Source organism: Misgurnus anguillicaudatus, chromosome 19 (assembly GCF_027580225.2).
Source record: "Misgurnus anguillicaudatus chromosome 19, ASM2758022v2, whole genome shotgun sequence".
NCBI classification, from domain to species: Eukaryota; Metazoa; Chordata; class Actinopteri; order Cypriniformes; family Cobitidae; genus Misgurnus; species Misgurnus anguillicaudatus.
Window position 1 is genome coordinate 26381874 of NC_073355.2, and position 18847 is coordinate 26400720.

The window sequence follows — 18847 nt, forward strand, 5'->3', positions numbered from 1 at the left end:
CCTGCAGTGCAGACTCAAATGAATGCTGCTGAAATTATGGATGTTTCAACATCAACAGTTCAGAGAACATTGTGTGAAGAACTGGAAGAAATTATTAAGTCACCCTATAGGGTAGGAAAAGAGGCATTATAGGACAAATAAAAAAACTGGACATGTTGTAGTACAGACAGATAGCTAGATGAATAGATAGATAGATGGACTTATCTCACAGAAGCAACTTACATTTCTGGGTTGATGTTTTCTCCTGCTGTGCATGTCCGTTTCATCAGCTGTATCTGATCAGCGTGTGTTTCTCCACAGAGGATCTAGAACCCTGATCCCCGGCAGCAACAGCCCTATGACTTTCTGCAATGCTGTTTCCTATTACGGCCCGAGTATGGCGGATTACTGCCAGGAAACCAGGATAATGGTCGTCACGGCAGCGGAAATCCGCTTTCCTAAAGAATGGCACTGAGAGGCGTGAAGGCCAAATCCTCCATTTAAAATCACAAGAGACAGGTCCCTATTATAGCATCTTACCCTTCTGTATCCAACACTCTCTCTTGTTTTTCACTTTCTTTAAAGTTTACACTACTCCCAGGCCCCCTTCGGTACTTCGGAATGCTGTTTTTGAGTTAACTGGGTGAGTTAAAATTACCCACCGACCATCCTTAACTAATCATCACGGTATATTCAGAAAATGCAAATAATAGCAAAACGCTAAGAATGTTGTTAATCTGTTTGTACAATCACACAGTTTTGTTGAGGTCACAGGTTCTGCGGCAGCTGCTGGTGTTTATGTTATGAAAGTAATGAGCCGATCTTCACTGTCATTCACAGGATCTGCTACCGCCTTAACCTGAGAGCGGATCAGGTAGGAAATGAATGCAGGAGAATATGATGGAGCGAGAGGAAGATGGATGGATGAACAGTAGGAGCGGTAAGTAGTGCAGAAATGACTAATGACATGCCAGTCTTTAGTTGATGAGATAAACTGTCTAAGGCGGAGTTGGCACTGTAAATTGGTGACAGGAGATCGAAGGTATTCTCTCCAAACACAGTGAGAACTGCTGTTTTGGAGGAAAGAAAGATAAAAAACATACTCCAAAACAGCCTGAGATACTTACCGTATTTTCGGGACCATAAGTCGCTCCGGAGTATAAGTCGCTTCAGTCATTTTCTGGAAATGCAAATTATTCAACTAAACAATAGCACAAAAAGCAGGCTGAATAGGTGTCCGCACATGTTAAAGTAACATAAACGGCTATTTACACGATACACAATAGCATACAGAACATACCTGGCACGCATGAATAGGCTAAATTTACACAACAAGCCAAATCAAGTTCAAAAAGGTCCCAAAGTCAATCCGCATCACTGAATCCATTGAATTACATAAATACAGGAGCAGCATAGAGCGCACTCTTGCGGCTGTAGACGGTAATGGTTTCTCTTGGTTCATATGAAATAAGTTTGACGTATAAGTCGCACCTGACTATAAGCTCCAGTACCCACCAAACTATAAAAAAAATTCGACTTATATTCCGGAAAATACGGTATACTTATCAAGGAGACAGAGAAAGAGGGTGGAATACTGAGCACATGTCCAATCATTCTGCAATTTAGTTTTAATTTAAAAAATCTGATATATGGTAAAATTTATCCTAAGATGGATGACACTCCCCCGCTATTTATATTATAATCATATTTGCACCAAGCATGTATATTAGTGGTTGATCAATAAGGGCTTTCCACTGTTGTAATAGTTTCAGCATGGTAAAAAACTATAATAGATCCATCTAATCTCATTCTAGCCACTTTTCACTCAATCTAGTTAGATTAAGCTCATTCATATTTTATAATTTGACATTTTGCACACTCTGAGCTGCTTACCCATAATTCCCAGTGCAATAGAATAGTCAGGGTCATACCTAACGTTTTTATTTGTTGACGGAATGAGTGCTGTGAGTACTGCATGCGAGATAAAAAGACCCTTTGTTGCCCAGCAAGGTGCCTCCAACCGACAGAGTCAGATTGAGACAGTGGGAGAGAGAAATAGTGGTGAAGAGCTCTTTATACGCCTCTGGCTAGTGTGGAAGACACTCCTCATAGCGGTGACATTTATGGAAAATCAGATCTGAAGAATTTCTTATATCACTTCGGTGCCCTCTTTCTTTATCTCTGCAACTAGATTTCCACACCCGCTTTATATCTGCGGACCCTCATAAGCATGAACACAAACACATACACAGGAGCATTGATTGCATGTGTCCGATCTGCTCTGGGGAAAGAAGAGTCCTCATGGATTAGTTTGTACGATTGATCTTGAAGGAAACAAAAGCAAGACATTTCTCCTGCTCTTTCTCCATCTCTGTTTCGCTTTCTCTGAATCGACATCTTCGGATTAGTGGAAAGAATGGAGGGATGAGGAGTGGATAAGAAAAAGAGAGATGTGCTATTTTCCCAGGAGTTCTGGTGGATGGCACCACACCCGAGGAATCAGAGACAGAGAAACAAAAGCTCTTTTATCCCAAGGGAAATGTGTATGTGTGTGTGTATGTGTTAAAACTGCCTGCTGCTATTGGCCTTGGACTGAAGATGTTACCCTAAATGTGCTGGCTTGTGGATTTCAACAGGCTCACCTGCCGATAGGGAATTCTTGATGTTGTGACACTTGAGTCTTCAATATAAAGTTCCTCTCTGTAACTTCTCTTATTTTCTGATTTTTCCTCCAATATGACAGTTAGTAGCTTATAAGCCGTGATGCCTGCAATCTTGGAAAAAACTACAATACTGTGAAGCTATTGCTTCCTGAGCTATAAGCCACTTATAATATGAAGTTAACTCATTTAAACTCATTTAAATACCTTTTAAATATCTAGACAAAGACTAAATTAGGCACAAACCAATTTTAAATCAACCAAATGTGTTTTAAACGCTTGGAAACGCAAGGCGCAAGGACCGCCTTTTAAAAAAAGAGCAGTGCGACGCGGCTTTTTATATTGCTAGGCAACCAACGAGTCAGCTGTCTTGTCAATCAAATATTGAAGCGTGAGCGCTCTTTTGCTGTTAACTGTCATATTAGCAGAAACTTTAAAAAGAGTCTGACCTTGTTTGAGGGTGAGAGATGCACAAATCATGCAGGAGCGAGTGAGCGAGTGAGTCCGGTTCTTCAAAGCAACTGTAATCTTCCCTCACCACAACGTTAGGCCCGCCTCTCCCCTCATTCGATTGGACAATGGAAAGACGCAAATGACGTTGGCTGCTTTTACACTCTCAACACTCCTTCTAAAACACATGCTGCTCATCAAACCGCATGGCTTTCGGCCTGCGTAAATAGCGCGCATACGCTCACTGCCCATAGAATACCATTTAAAAAAAGGTGCTTGCAACTGCCATAAACGCGTTTGGTGTGATTGGCCCCTTAGGGGGTGTGCGCAGCAAAGCTTTATATGCGACTGAAAACGCCAGGTGGACGCTGACTGCCAGCTTTTTTCAGCTGAGTGCTTTGGTTGCTGTGATATTTCTGCTTTGTTTATTAGTCATTGAACGATGCACCCATTGGTTGTTATGTTGTTTATCCCACCCCTCCCTTCACTGTGATTGGACGGCCGTGTGACAACTGACATTGATGAGCTGAGCTTTTCACCCAAAGTTGAATATTTTTCAACTCTCACTGCTCAACGCTGAGCGCTGAAAAAACGACGAATGCCGACTTTCAACACGGAAAGAAAACGCTAGCTGCTGGCTTTTTTGAAAAGCACCATGCTGCCATTGGAAACAATTGAAAACATACACGGGCATAAACGCTTTGGTGTGCATGCTACCTTAAACTTGAACAGAGACATATACAGTATCCACCTGTTTCTTGACGTAAATGTGGGTGCCGCCATCTTTGAGCTTTACGGTTTATGACTTCCGGTGAGCCACTAAAGCTCATGGTAGTCTAAGGACACAAGTGTGCTGTTTTGCCTGGCTGTTTAATGTTTATTATGAAATCCAGGAAGACCGACATAATTTTTGCAGTTAGGGGTTGCCATAATAGCTAAAACAAATGCAGTAAATCTCTACAACACATTTGTTCTAACCGTATGCAAAAGAACGGAATGTGTATGTGGCGCACATGCACTCATGATCTGTATTTACAAATCCATCCAGTAAAACCTTTCATAGACACTTCCAGTAAACAATAAATACAATAATATTATGCTGATAAAAATATGCTGATTTAGCTGATTTATTTATTCTGCTACTATATATTGATACAAAAATGTGATTACAGTACAGAATATATACGACATAATCTACTTAGTTAATGTTTATAATAGTTCGTAATGTGTTTGCGCGTACTTTTGTTATGTTTTAAATGAAAAGCAAACAATTTAAATAGTAAGCAAATAATTTCATAAGCTCATGTCTCCATCTAAAGTTAGTGCGTAAGAAGTGTTGTAATAATATTTTCATAAAAACGAAAACAATACTCAGTACATGGAGTTGTTTAATATGTTTATTATGGTTTGTTCAAATAACTTACAATGTGTTGAATGAGAAAGATACTGCTGACTGTGTCGGACCGCGTGAAGCTTGACGTGTCGCCATAAACAAGTCCATTAAAAATTTTCGTTTAAAAAGACATTTTAAACCAGCTTCTGAAAAGTTAAAAACACAAAGTCTTTATAAATTCCATGTAAAAACACTCAACCGGCTTTCCCATTGTAAAGATACTGGTATGTCTCTGTGCTTTTATATTTGCGCATTGAAGACCCGTCACCTCCGATCAACAACACGAAATGATTGAATGAAGTCTCGGACCGGAAAGGAAATACGTTACATCACTTACTTCCGCGTTCGAGAAAAAGGTGGATACTAAATACAACAGGGTGAAAGTTGTAATTGGATACAAGGCAGAACACATCTTTAATTTCGTTAGATGGGTCTAGGTGTATGCAGTCATAAGCTTTTTGTTTAAATAAATATTTCACTAATCAAATGACAATATAAAATGCAACCTACAGTACAGGGCATGGGGTTTGCTAAAACTAGACTTTTCCAAGAGAGTGAGAGAAAGAGAGTGAGTCAAAAAATGTACCCAGCTGTTATTGGGGCAGTACCCTTGGTCCTAAAATATTCCATTAGGTACAGATATGTATACATTTAGTACCAATATATACCATTTAAGTATTAATGTGTACTAAAATGAACTATTTAGGTGTAAACCTGTACTTTTTTAAAGGGTGCAGCACCAATGACAACTGGGGTACATATTTTGATCATTTTTCCTAACAAAAAAACATGTTTGATAATTGTCTCAACTTGCTCAGCTGTGTACAGTACGTACGTAAAACAAACTAACACAAAAACCCAGCAGTGCAGCGATTTGTCAGTCTAAACTGGTGAACAAAGCTTGTTACTGCTTGAAGAAAAAGACTTCAGCATAACACCTCAGCCTGTTTTGTTGGTGATAACAGGCATTAAATCAGTTTGAATCTTTTTTAAACATGGCAGACAGGTGAACTGCAGCCGCCTTACTTGTGTCATACGCCTAGAAATGAATATTATTTTTAAATATCTTGTATCAAAAAATGATGCATTTTATATTTCTTTAATTTTATGCATTAAACATTTGCATTAAAAGCACGCCATAAAATCAACAGACAGCCAATGAAAAACGACTTAGATGTGTAAAACTCCAATGACTTATGAAGACAGATTGAGTGGCCTGTCTGGTTTGCGTGTTCGGTTCGGTCCGTAGAAATACGGGCCATTAAATGATAGGCCTTTCGCCATAATACACTCTCATCTTCATAACGAAGTACATTGACCAGTTTGTCACAACTGCCTGTCAAATGGGTCTAAATTTGTTGCAGCATCTATCATTTGGATTGAAAAGGCGAGACAAGCTGTAGTGAAGGATTATGGGTAATTGTCAAGCTGTTGAGGTGGCTCTCTCTTGACACATAGCAAACGAAGAGAAGAGAGCGAGCGAGAGAACGAGGGAAGGTACAAAACAGGAAGGAGACTGCAAATGAGGCTTGTTTCAATAACAGGATCGATGGGGTGCAGGAAAAGATGTTGTGCACGTCAATGATAAGCGTCGTCAGGCAAACACTGGAAGGTGTGGGAGACAGGAAAGGAGGGAGAGGGGCGAGAGACAAAAAGGAAGAATTAAGACAAAGTGAGAGTTGGAAAGACATGTTAGAAAGCAGAAAATGTGAATTGAAGAGGAGATCAGCATTAGAAATTGTTGACTGAGAACATGTTTGAGAGACCAAGGAAAAAGTGTACAGTCGGAAAGATGCAGTGCTTCATCAACATCACAGCTTTTATTGTATTTAATTTCGATATTATTTGATTAACCTGTCAGATGCACAGTCATGAGGGTGGAGTTTTAGTCTGTTCAGTTTAGTTTAAGGTTGCACTCACACTATCCAAACCTAACAAAACTGTGCCCCAGCGTGATTGCCCCCCTCCCTACTATCCCAGAAGCACTCACACTGAGCCTCATTGAAGTTGCATTTAAGCATATATGTGGACGTGCGCGGCGCGAATGTGCCGCCACAAACTGCAAGTCTGGAAAAAGACTGGTATGGTGTTCATGATTCTCAACCGGTGGATGTTTTTCATCGCTAAAAGGGAGTTTGGGAACTTATAGCAGAGCACAGATGACAACATGTTTACTCGAGACAGTGCAAGCTAGCATGAAGGTAAAGCTAATCTTTTACATTATAGCGATGGCGCTGGTAGTGACGATTCTCTCAGACCAATCAGTGATCTACAGTGTTTTCGCGTCATGTGTTGGTATCAGCTCGGGACGCTTGGAACCCCGACTGAGGTGGTACTAAAAAGTATCGGGAACTAAGTACTGCACCCAGTGAAAAAGCTCCCAAATGTAAGCTGATCCAACCCAAACCAACCATGGGGTACTATGCAATGGAAAAGCGCCATTAGAGAAAAGTGAGTGGGTTCAATATCATTGGTTTTAAAAAGTGGGTGGGTCTTGTCCCTGTCACATATATTGGTTCTGACGCCCATATCAATAATGGTCTAATATTCCCATTGTTCATTCTTGCATTTGTGATGACAGGCAAATAATTTGGTGTTGAAAACTTTATGCCTGATCAATGTAATTTCAACTGCTTGACAAGATGCACAGAATTGTTTTTTAAAACCAGCACCACATTAAAGTCTTGATAGGGCTCGTAGACTAAATAGACACAGGCCTTGAATCATCAATGCAAACAAATCAAGGGTCACAGATCAAGCCAGGCCATCGGCAGCATTCATTTTCAGCTGTAAGCATTAAGCAGCTGATGGCTGCTCCTGTTCCCCGCCAGGTCGCGGCAGCATTATCTTTTAATGCCAGATCACTCTTTACCTCTCAGCCTGTCGTACAGTCCACACTCCCAAATGCCACAGGCATTACCATCAAACGATTCCTGTCACCTCTCCCAATATGGGGGATTTGCAACAAGCCCGAGCTTATGAATCAAACAAACAAAGAGAGCGAGCGGCCCGGCCCGACGCGCCTTTGTAAATGAGCCGAGGTGTGGGGATGCAGAGCAGGTAGACGGGTAGCTGGTGATAGCTGTCATGCTGGATGTTTTAGCCCTGACAGCTGGCTGATTAGCAGGTGATGAAATGGGGGGAGCGAAAAAAAATAAAGGCGCGCGAGAGAGAGAGGACATAGAGCTAGGGAAGAAACAGCAATATGCACTGATCTGTTTGGTTTGCACGCCAACCACGCATTCGTCTCTTTAAAAAAATGCATGCACGGTCTGGCTTTATCCGTGAGTTCTGTCTCTTAGTATAGAAAATGACTACATGCAAGATGTTATCTGCCTCTCTCTCTCTGTGTACATCAAGTTAAGTTTATTTAAAGAAGTCAAGCACACTCAGTGCTGATGTCTGAATGACCTCTCCATTCTATAAGTGAATGCAGTTGTTGATTTGTTAGGTCTCTGATGGGATGTGTGGTAAGAGTGTTGTGTGTTGACACCCTGTCATGCAGAAATGATGTCCAGCATATCAGTTGTGTGTTTAGATGACACTGTGTGTCAGGAAAGGTTTTGATTAGTCGAGAAATGTCACTCAGCGATATCACGGTTAGATTTTTCTTGCAGAGAGCAAGAAAAGTTAAGAAGGCAAACTTGTTTTTGTGTGTTTGGGGAATGATGTGTGTATAGACTGAGTAAATGTATAGGATTATTTGTGAAATTATTCTATTTTGTATTTTTTACAACCTATCAGAATAGATTAAAGGTTCCGTGTGTAGATTTAAGCGGGCTCTAGCAGTGAGATTGTGAATTGAAACCTTTCGAGAAGCTACGATAGCCGCCACCGGACAAACATGTCATTGTCAGAGACAGTGTAGTGACGAAACATGCTTTCTAGATCAGTTTGTCCGTTAAGGGCTTCTGTAAAAACATGGTTGTGCAAAATGGTGACTTCCATGTAAGGGGACCTTCTGTAAATTTTAAGGTAATAAAAGCGTAACAGTTCATAAGGTGTTTGTACACCACTAAAAATATAGTTCTGCATATTATATTACATTTCTGTCGGTCGATCTATCAATTCTGGTATCCTCCTAAAAGTTACACAGTGCACCTTTAAATGTGTAATTGCATTTTGGTATAATAATATGTACCATATATCCTATAAATATACATTTCAAATATATCCTATCAGTGGCGGCTGGTGCTAAAAATATTTGGGGGGGGGGGGCGCATACATAAAGCATGAAATAAATTTAATGTGGGTTTATTATCAGCAATGAACTAATCAAGGTAATTATTCTCACACACACACACACACACACGCACGCACTCACGCACGCACGCACGCACGCACGCACGCACGCACACACACACACACACACACACACACACACACACACACACACCATGTTTTGTGGGGACATTCCATAGACGTAATGCATTTTATACTGTACAAACTGTATATTCTATTCCCCTTACCTACCCCATTCCCTAACCCCAACCATCACAGAAACCCTTCTAGTACTTCACATTTTCAAGAAACATCATTTTGTTTGATTTATAAGCTTGTTTCCTCATGGGGACATCAAAATATCCCCACAAGGTCACAAAAACACTGGTATTCCTATCATTGTGGGGACAATTGGTCCCCACAACGAGATAATTACCAGGTACACACAGAGACACACACACACACACACACACACACACAAACACACAGTAAAACTGCCTAAAACACAGACCAGTACATTGCAACAAAGTTGACCAATCCACGGAAAATACCGGATTATCTGAGCATCATGTCCACGCAAAGGCAGCTCAAATGCGCCACAAAATTTTGCCCAGTATATCACGCAGACTTATGAACCAAAAACAGGGAAATAATAAAAGGGCATTTGACTTACATAGCATCCAGCTAACGTTAGCCACTCTGTTTGCCATAAGTCCTGGGAAAGCATGTAAACTAGACCATGATTGCTTTCACTGATCAATACTGTATCTAGCAGTGGCAATCTGCAACACGGTTATGAGACTCTGAAAGATCCAATCACATGAGGTCAAAGGCATTAAAAACAATATTGATTCGCTTACAACATAAGTGGGAGGGTTTGGGGCGCACAGTCCTGCATCCCAGGGCGGATCCGCAACCAGCCAATTAGAGCTACACTTTTTACTGACCTACATAGACACTCATTAGGGGTTCGCCCCAGACACACAAACATGACACACAAACAACAAACTCAGTTTTGATTTTTTAAAATAAATTATAACATGATTAACGGTGAAATAGTATAACTAAACGATTTTATTTTGCATTAATTTGCATTATATATCTAACTTTTCTGTAACACTTTTCTTCTCTGGCCAACTTTGGGGGCAGCGCCCCTTATTGACCAGCCACTGTATCCTATATACAGTATTTATTTGCTGTTGCATTGCATTTACATTTAGGCATTTAGCAGATGTTTTTATCCAAAGCAACTTACAGTACAAAGAATAGGAAAAAAGTCATATGGAGGCAATAAAAGAAGTGCTTATATCAAGTTACTAGTTTTCATAATTCTGAAATAATACCTATAGAGAGAGAAAGTTAGTATTTATTTATTAATAGAAGATATAGAAGAGCAGTTGACATTTACTTGTCATCTGTCAAATTATGTAACAGGACCATCTGTGCTTTTGATCATTTTCTCTTACTGTCAGAAGATAGTGATATTGGTCAAAGAATGTTTTGGAGGCATGAAAGTTAATCTCCACCAATCTCCAAGTCTTCTTTTTTCCCGATTTCTGAGTTGGGCGTGTAATTTACAAAATCCTATATTATATCTTAATCACTTACTTGTTACCTAAAACATAACACCATTTTGAACCTGTCAGCAACTCCTAACAACTGTTAGCTAGGATTGAACACACTTTTTTCACAGTGGGGTTAATTGTAACATGCTGCGCAACAATAATGAAATGAAAACATGCAAATTCCTTTAATTAAATCCATATAAAAACTGTAAAGCCTCCCATATCAGGGGAAATACCTGACAATATTATGATTGTACGTGTAATTGTGCAGCGCTTTCAAAAATATTTATCCATATGTATCAATCCATAATATCAAATTCGGGGGAAGTTGTGGCCCAGTGGTTAGAGAGCCGTAATTGTATCCTTAAGGTTGCTGGTTTGATTCTCATGGCTGGCCAGAAGGGCCTGTTGCCCTTCAGCAAGGTACTTTTCCTGAGTTACACCCCTGAGGTGCTGCCCACTGCTCCAGGTGTGTGTGTGTTCATGACTTGCAGTGCTTGTGTTTAAGGGATGGGTTAGATAGATTTGGATATATATCTGGTATAGACAGATGTACTAACAATTTCCACCTCTAAGTGTATAGGTAGAATAGTGCTGAATGATCTGTCCAATAAACATTTTCTAGCAAGTGTTAAAACAAACCAATTAACCCCACCAGTGGTAAGTATCATTTGCACTTCTGTCACTTTTGGTTAACGTCCTGGGGTCCGACCATTTTAGGACAGAGGTTATGACATGTTCTTAAATTTGGTCTTTTTTCATTTGCCTAAAGCCCGGGATACACGATTGTTGGCTGTCCCAGACGAAAGATTGCCATTGTGAAACAATCGTCACGATTTCTGTCATCGTGGCTCTTCATCGGTGGTCCTATGTTGACAGTGAGAGAGGTTCAAAGACGGCGGTTTTCCCAGTTTTGCATCCAAAGATAGCCTACGATAGTTTTCTGACAGTGTCAGAAATTCAGTATGATCACCACACAGTGTGTTTGCTGCTACAACCTGCGTACTGGTATTTGTTTACCACGAGCGAATGCTGGTGACGTTGCGCTAACGTGTGACGCAGCCGCCGAAGCTTCCGTGTCATCATCGTACAGTCTACATCATGGGTCACCAAACTTAAGCCCAGAATACACTGCAGGATTTTTGCCCTCTTATAAGATCATTAACTTATCACACTGTATGACATGGATCGTTTAAACTCGGGTAGAACAGGCATGTAGACTGTACGATGATGCCACGGAAGCTTCGGCGGCTGCGTCACACGTTGCGCAACGTCACCAGCATGCGCTTGTGTTAAACAAATGCCAGTACGCAGGTCGTAGCAGCAAACACACTGTGCGGTGATCATGCCGAATTTCTGACACTGTCAGAAAACTATCGTAGGCTATCTTTGGACGCAAGACCGGAAAAACGGCCATCTTTGAACGATGGCAATCTTTCGTCTGGGACAGCCAATAATCGTGCAGTGTATCCCAGGCTTTTTTGTTCAGTGTAAGGACCATGCAGTTTGTATTATATGTAAAGAAAGTGTGGCAGTTTTCAAAAAATATCATCTGTGTCGTCATCATGAAACCCGCCACAAAGAGTATGCTAGCTAGCGAGGGTAAGAGAAGACAGGATTCGAAGGATGAAAGGCTGCACAAAATAATGTATTCCTTTGCCAAATTCAGGTAAACCAGGCTGCTGTCCGAGCTAGCTATAAGGTAGCTCACCTACTAGATACCCATGGAAAGCCGTTTACTAATGGGGACTTTGGCTGTGCCAGGCTAGTAATCTCTACTACACAATGAGGCCTGCTGGTGGGCATTTTGGTCTGGGTCATACAATTCTGTGTTCTATAGCTGACCAGGCCCCCCATCACAGTCAGGAACGATAATGTGGCCCCCAGAGAAAAAAGTTTGGTGACTCCTGGTCTACATTATAGGAGGGCAAAAATCCTGCAGTGTTTTCTGGGCTTTAAACATATTAGTGGCTATTATCACATAACACTGTATTCAGCACAGACTGTGCTACAATTATATGTGCGTAATGTGTGTGCATGTATGTATTTTTAAGTAAATTATGTTTATGCATGGTAGGTAGAAATAAAAATATCAAAAGTTGCTGAAATTAGGCCAAGAAACACATACTAAACATTTGTACACAATCACAAAAGTACTGGATCTTGAAGAGTAGGGAATTTGCTACAAAAAGATGTAAAAACCATTTTATACACTCATTCACATTATTTGTGTTTTCATTTGTAGAGATGTGTGTTGCTTGTTATAAAATATAATAATCTAGATCAATTATTGTTTAAATGAACCAAAAAAAACTAAATGTGTTAGGTTGTGCCAACTCTCGCCTATAATTTTTCTTCTTCCAGGAAAGCAGACCAAAATATTAGAGAGACACAATATTTGTGTATAGTGACCTAAGAGAATCTGAAAAAGTGTATTTTTGCATCCGAACATGTATTTTTAAAAACACTTAAACTTTCCAGGTTTTTCTGAACCCACTGTATGTATAGATACATGATAAAGAAACAAAAGGGCAGTACGATTTCTGTGGCTCTTACAGAGCATCAATAATTAGTAGGAGTGAGAAGATTTTGGGATTACGAAGAAGAGAAAGCTTCTCATCCACATTAAGGTGCCCATCAAGGAGTCTAAATATTAGGGGGTGACAGTGAACACAAGAAGGGAAGCAGAGTGAGAGAGAGAGAAATGGAAAGATGTTCATTCTTAGTGAGCTCAGCAGTGATGTCACAATACTTCACCATCTCTGACTCCAACCACCACAAGCATGTGATATGTGTTAACTGTATCATGAACAATCTCTCTCTCTCTCTCTGTCTCTCTCTCTCTCTCTCTCTCTCTGCTCACTTTAGACGTCCAATGTGAAGTCCTGTTCATAATTAATCTCTCTCTCTTTCTTTCTTCCGCTTGACCTGTTTGGCTACAATGAGTGCAGCAGGCATTTGTCTTACTTCTTTTCCTTGATTCTCTGCAAGCCAATGCTCACAGTCATTAGTGGAGGATACAGATGCCACATAGTCAATAATGAAGAGAAATGCCAAGTCGTGTGTGTTTTGGGCAGACAGTGAGCTTTCTACATGTCTTCACAGAAATAGTTGCTCACACATATTTGTTGTGATATTATGTAATATGACCTCCAATTTTGTTCTTATATCACTTCAGGTTTTGTTTTACTCAGAGTTATAAATATACACTGAAAAAACAACTTGTAAAATTTACTTAAAAAAATCCTCGTAACAATTTGCACGAACTTTTTTTAAGTAAAATGTACTGCTTTTTTATAAGTAAAACTTACCTACTAAAATCAAATAAAATTTACTTAAAATCGCATGATAAAACATATGTTAAATAATTAATTAAATGTTACTTAATTATTTTATTTAGAAGTTAGATTTATTTTATCGTTTAGGTAAAGTCTATTAGGTTTTTTTTGAAAATTGAAGCATTGCTGTCCTAATAATATTATATAAATCATATTTTCTGTTTGTTATTTTCTTTAACATATGTCTATGGACCCAGGTATTTTAGTGTTATAAATGGCATTACAACACACAATTCATGACTGACAACAAGTCAGTCATTGAACAAACTTGACTCTGAACAGAAACGCACACAAACTGTGTTTCTGACATGCTTTATTAGCACTGTGGAGAGAATTACAACACTATGTTCTGAACAGGCTTCATGTAAAGAAACACTGATCACGTAAACGGTGACTTCACAAAATTATTATTTACAACAAAACAACATCAATATATAAGAGCTTAAACTAGGGCTGGGTGGTATGACGGTATATTCCGTTATCGCGGAATAAAATGTCAGACGTAACAGATTTTTCTATTCCGTCTATTCCGCGGAATGCAAATAAGTGGGCGTGGCTAACGCTGCCCTCATGCTTGTTAGACTTAGTGTGACGGAGTAACAAGTAAAATAAATCACTCATAAAAAATAAACGAGTTATTTCTGTAATTTTTTGCAGCGAGACTCTCACTCGCTCTCTTTCTCTCCCTCTCTCTCTCTCTCTCTCTCTCTCTCTCTCTCTCTCTCTTTCTTTCTCTCTCTTTCTCTCTCTCTCACTATATCTCTCTCTCACTCTCTCTGTCTGTTCTAGTCCAGCACCCGGCCGGTCTCTTCAGTGCAGAGGTCTCTAGGCACACGCAAGGAGCTGCGACGCCTAATAAAAGGTTATTCTCAAACATAATGCTAATAGTTGTAATGTTTTAACTTTAAGCAAGCTAAGACAAAACTCGCGTTTATATCAGTGACACGTGCGCTGCTGGAGCGATGTAGTTTGACGCACCATTTGCTTATACAAACATATTTGATCGGAAAGACGAGAAAGAGACGCAAATGTTAAGGTCTAATAGTAAGTAAAGGGCGTCAAGACCTTAAAACAGACTTCATGATCATCACATCATAGCACCTGTCATATTTATAATATCTAAAGCTTCGTCTCTCATATTAGCTAGGTATTCATCCTGTCTGTAGGTTTTTGCATATATTTATACCTGTTCATTTTACATATTGCCTATTTTTAATGTAATGTATGCATCTGCTAAAGTTTTTGATTAAAATGTACTTAATTATTTTAGGACTATGTGCAGTGACTATAAAACAGTTAAATAATACAAGAAAATATCTAATAAGACTTACTATTCCCACACAGTTCATTTTTTTACATGAATTAATTGTGTATTTATCATCATTTTACTTAGGACAATCTAGTTCTCTATAAATGTTAATATTATTATGTAGCAATTATGAGAGTTAATCTAATAAATATTACTATACTAAAAAGTTCGTTTTTTCAGTGTACTTTTTTCAACATAGATCTGTTAGTTGTTATTTTTTCTCTTTTTCTGTGTAGCAATGAATTTTTCCTTCACAATTTTTTTTATTTTTCATCCCGTTTATAACTTTACAGACATTGCTGACAATAGAGCACTTTTCACACAGACATATACACTTTCGGGATTTGTTCGGGATCGTTTGATTTTTGGTTCATTCACACTGCCAATGATTTTCCGGAATTTGTGTGTGCGTTCACACACAGATACCGTAAAGATCCCGTAAAGACACGGGATGTGTTTAAAGTCCTGCACTTGATTGTTTTTTCTCTGCAGCATCTGAAGTTTGCTTATTATCCATTATTTCTCTCTCCAGAAACCGATGGCAGGCATTTTTGTTTATGATAAGGCTATAAAGGAGCATGTGATGTGCCATTCTAGTTTATGCTGGTGTGGTGAATTGCTCTCAGTGGATAGTGACAAGCTCCCTGATCTCTGCTTCAGTCCAGTTTGCAGACTTTCTCTTTGTGAATGTAAATGTGCATTTAACACCCCTGTTTTAAAAAGCTGAATGATATATCTTATTGCCATGTCGCACATGCATTTATGTTTATTATAAGCTCATAAAGCGCATGGTGCGCTATTCTTTTATGCTGCTGAATGATCTCCGCTTCGGTACGGAGAGTGACGAGCTCCCAGCTGCTTCAGTCCAGTTTGCCGACTTTTCTAGTCGTGAATGTTAATCTTTATAAACCCTTCATTTTAAAGGTCCCGCTCTTTCTGTGTTTTTGAAGCTTTGATTGTGGCAATATAACATGTGTTCATGTTTCACGTGTAAAAAAAAAACGCTGTATTTTTCACACAATTTACTTATCTCTATAGAGCTGTTTTCACTGTCCTCAAAACAGGTGGATGTCTTCCTTGTTATGTTAAGTCCCTCCTTCAGAAATACGTATCGAGTTCTGATTGTTTAGTTTGTTTAGTGTGTTGTGATTCGATAGCAGCTTAGCTTGCCGTTAGCTTAGCTGGCGACTGATGTATTCCTGTGGGTGGAGTTTAGTAAAAAAACTGTTCTAGTGACGTTATTAAAGCAGGAAGTAGAGGGCTGTAGTCCAAACTGGCCGTTCGCTGTAGACTTTGAAAGTTGAATTCTGTTAAAGAAAATATATCGCCTGGCAGTGAACTTTCAGCTTTATCATTTTGCAGGTATTATTTATGCTATTATAGCAGCATTACACACTAACTAGGGTTTAAAAATGGCATCAGAAAGAACGTGACTTTCAAAGAGCTGAACCATAACTTCATGTTGCCATGACACGTGCGTCCTCACTACGACACACCCGTTACGGCATTGTTTCTGCGTCTCATTCACACAAAGGGCTTTCCGGGTATCTTACGGCAATGTTACTAGGTCCTCTTTCCGGGAGCGATCCCAGAACATTTACAGGACGTCTGCCAATTTCACGGGTATTTTCTGGGACCAAAGTGCTGTGTAAATGAGGTTTAAGTGTGTGTAAAATTCTTAAAAAAAGTTAACCTGCCCGTGAATCCAGGCCTAATTTTCATAATCTAATAATGCGATTTTGAATCAATCACCCTCTTTTGCTCTCTCTTGCTCTCTGTGTGTGCGTGCTTGCTGTTTTCTTAACACATGCTCTGTTATGATAAGGAATAGTAGGCTTACCTCACACTAGTGTCCCCCATCTACACACACACACACACACACACACACACACACACACACACACACACACACACACACACACACACACACACACACACACACACACACACACACACACACACACACACACACGTGCGCGCACGCACACGCACGCACGCACACACAGTGTTGCTGTCAGGGCGCAAGGCTGGTCTGTCACTACTACAGGTAACGCCTCATTAAGCCCCATGAGGGTTAGGGTTAGTCCTGTCTGCCTGCGCCTAATTGGATCATCTCTGCATCTTCCAGCTGTTACGGGCTGAGGTGTGTTTGGAGCTGATGTGGGGTAAGGGCTCTGGAAGTCTCCAGAGAGAATCATGAGACTGGGTTTATGGCAGAGCATTGTGAGGAAACGACATCCGTTAGCCTATAGAGAGAGACAGGATCAAACTGCAGGTGACCAAAAAGGACCTGGAAAATGATCTGTCAGCATGTGCTGGATCCGGCATGAATTTGCTGAAGTGTGTTGGGTGTGTGGATTTGTTTTGTGTGTATAGCTTAGCTATCCACATGCTCTGCCCTTTACGCTGCTGTGCAGAGGGCGTGCAAGGATTGAGAAAAGATGGCTGCCCTGCGTGAAGGATTTGGGGGGCTGGGAAAGAGCAGCAATGTAGAGATGCAGAGAGGATTAGACTTTTCAACCAACTTCCATGTCAAAGTGAGATCGACACTATGCATTTTTATTGAATAGGTAGCAGTGGAGGTGGATTGAGACTCATACAGTGTGACTGGGCTGAGTGTAAATGCATCTGGCTTTACGTAGACTAAATAGATTATAACCTTAAACACTAATTGTTGTATGGGGCAAACCAGAGCATTCAACAAATGAGTTAAATTTGATATGATGTGGCAAAAGAATTATAGATCAGATTTTTATCTGTTTTGCAGAAGTCAGGTCTTTGCACCCCACATAAACTTTGATGCCCCTAATCTCATGCAGTAATTAGATTGAGGCTTTAGTCTGGATTCCACAGACGGGGTCACATACAGTATTTTAATTTTTCAGATGTTTTTATAGATGTTAATTTTATCTTGACAAACTCACACATAAAATATCTGGTGGCTTTTTTATGAAAACGCACTACACTTTTTTGTTTTTTGTTTGTTTCCTATAATTTCCTAAAATTATAATTATTTTCTTTTAATAGAAGAAAAAATTAGATGTTAAAAATACCCCACTGTTCACTTGTCTATCAGATGTCTTGTGGAACTGTAATGCTACGTATACACCAAACGCGGGGCATCGAGTTACTTCGTGTCATGCAAATTTTTTGCTCGAGTTGAATATTTTTATTACTGTGGGTTTACTCCAGACGCGAGTTCAACGATTTGATAAGATTAGATTACATACAAAGTCAATGCAAAGACGCGATTTGACGCGTCCTTGCGTGGGGCGGTGCGGATGACACAATATGAGCAGCACATTTGCCGTTTGCCGTGAAACACAAGCTATTCGCCTCAAACGCGTCTTTGCCCAAGTTGAAAAAATATTCAAATTGAGTAAAAAATTTGCATGACATGAGTTAAATCCCGCGAGTAATCTAGAGCGTGTAACGCGATGCCCCGCATTTGGTGTGTATGCAGCATAAGGCGAAGACATGTTTGAGGTGAGTAGCGCGTGTTTTCAGGGCAAATGCGAGGAGCGTCTGAACGCGTCTTTTGCATTGACTTTGTATGTAATCAACTCGTGCAAATCCTTGAACTTGCATATTTACTTAGATACAAAGTCAATGCAAAGACGCGATCAGACGCTTCCTCGCGTGAGGCGATGTGAATGACGCCGTATGGGCGGCGCGTTTGCCACGAAAACACGCGCTATTTGCCTCAAATGCGTCTTCGCCCAAGTTGAAAATATTCATCTCGGGCGAAAAATTTGTTAAATCCCACGAGTAATCTAGAGTGAGTAACGCGATGCAGCATGTTTGGTGTGTACCTAGCATAAGGTGTGATTTACATTTTGCGTCTTTTGCGCACTCAAGTTCGTTATTTCAAATGTAGGCGCTCGGTATATGCACTCATAATGGAAGCGACATGCACGTGGTGCGACACGCTC

General features: G+C 40.0%; 1 long non-coding RNA gene across 2 annotated transcripts in view; it reads left to right on the top strand.

Moving 5' to 3' along the window:
* Positions 1-272: 272 nt before the first annotated feature.
* The window catches only part of LOC129436099 (uncharacterized), a 70484-nt gene continuing 51909 nt past the window's right edge, over positions 273-18847 (top strand). Inside the window, exons 1-4 of one of the 2 annotated variants that reach the window (XR_012359245.1) lie at positions 273-498; positions 581-622; positions 820-919; positions 2171-2685. This is a non-coding gene — a long non-coding RNA (uncharacterized lncRNA). Of the gene's footprint in view, positions 499-580; positions 623-819; positions 920-2170; positions 2686-18847 lie in introns of those variants that run through there. The other variant, XR_012359244.1, reaches the window with a different exon arrangement.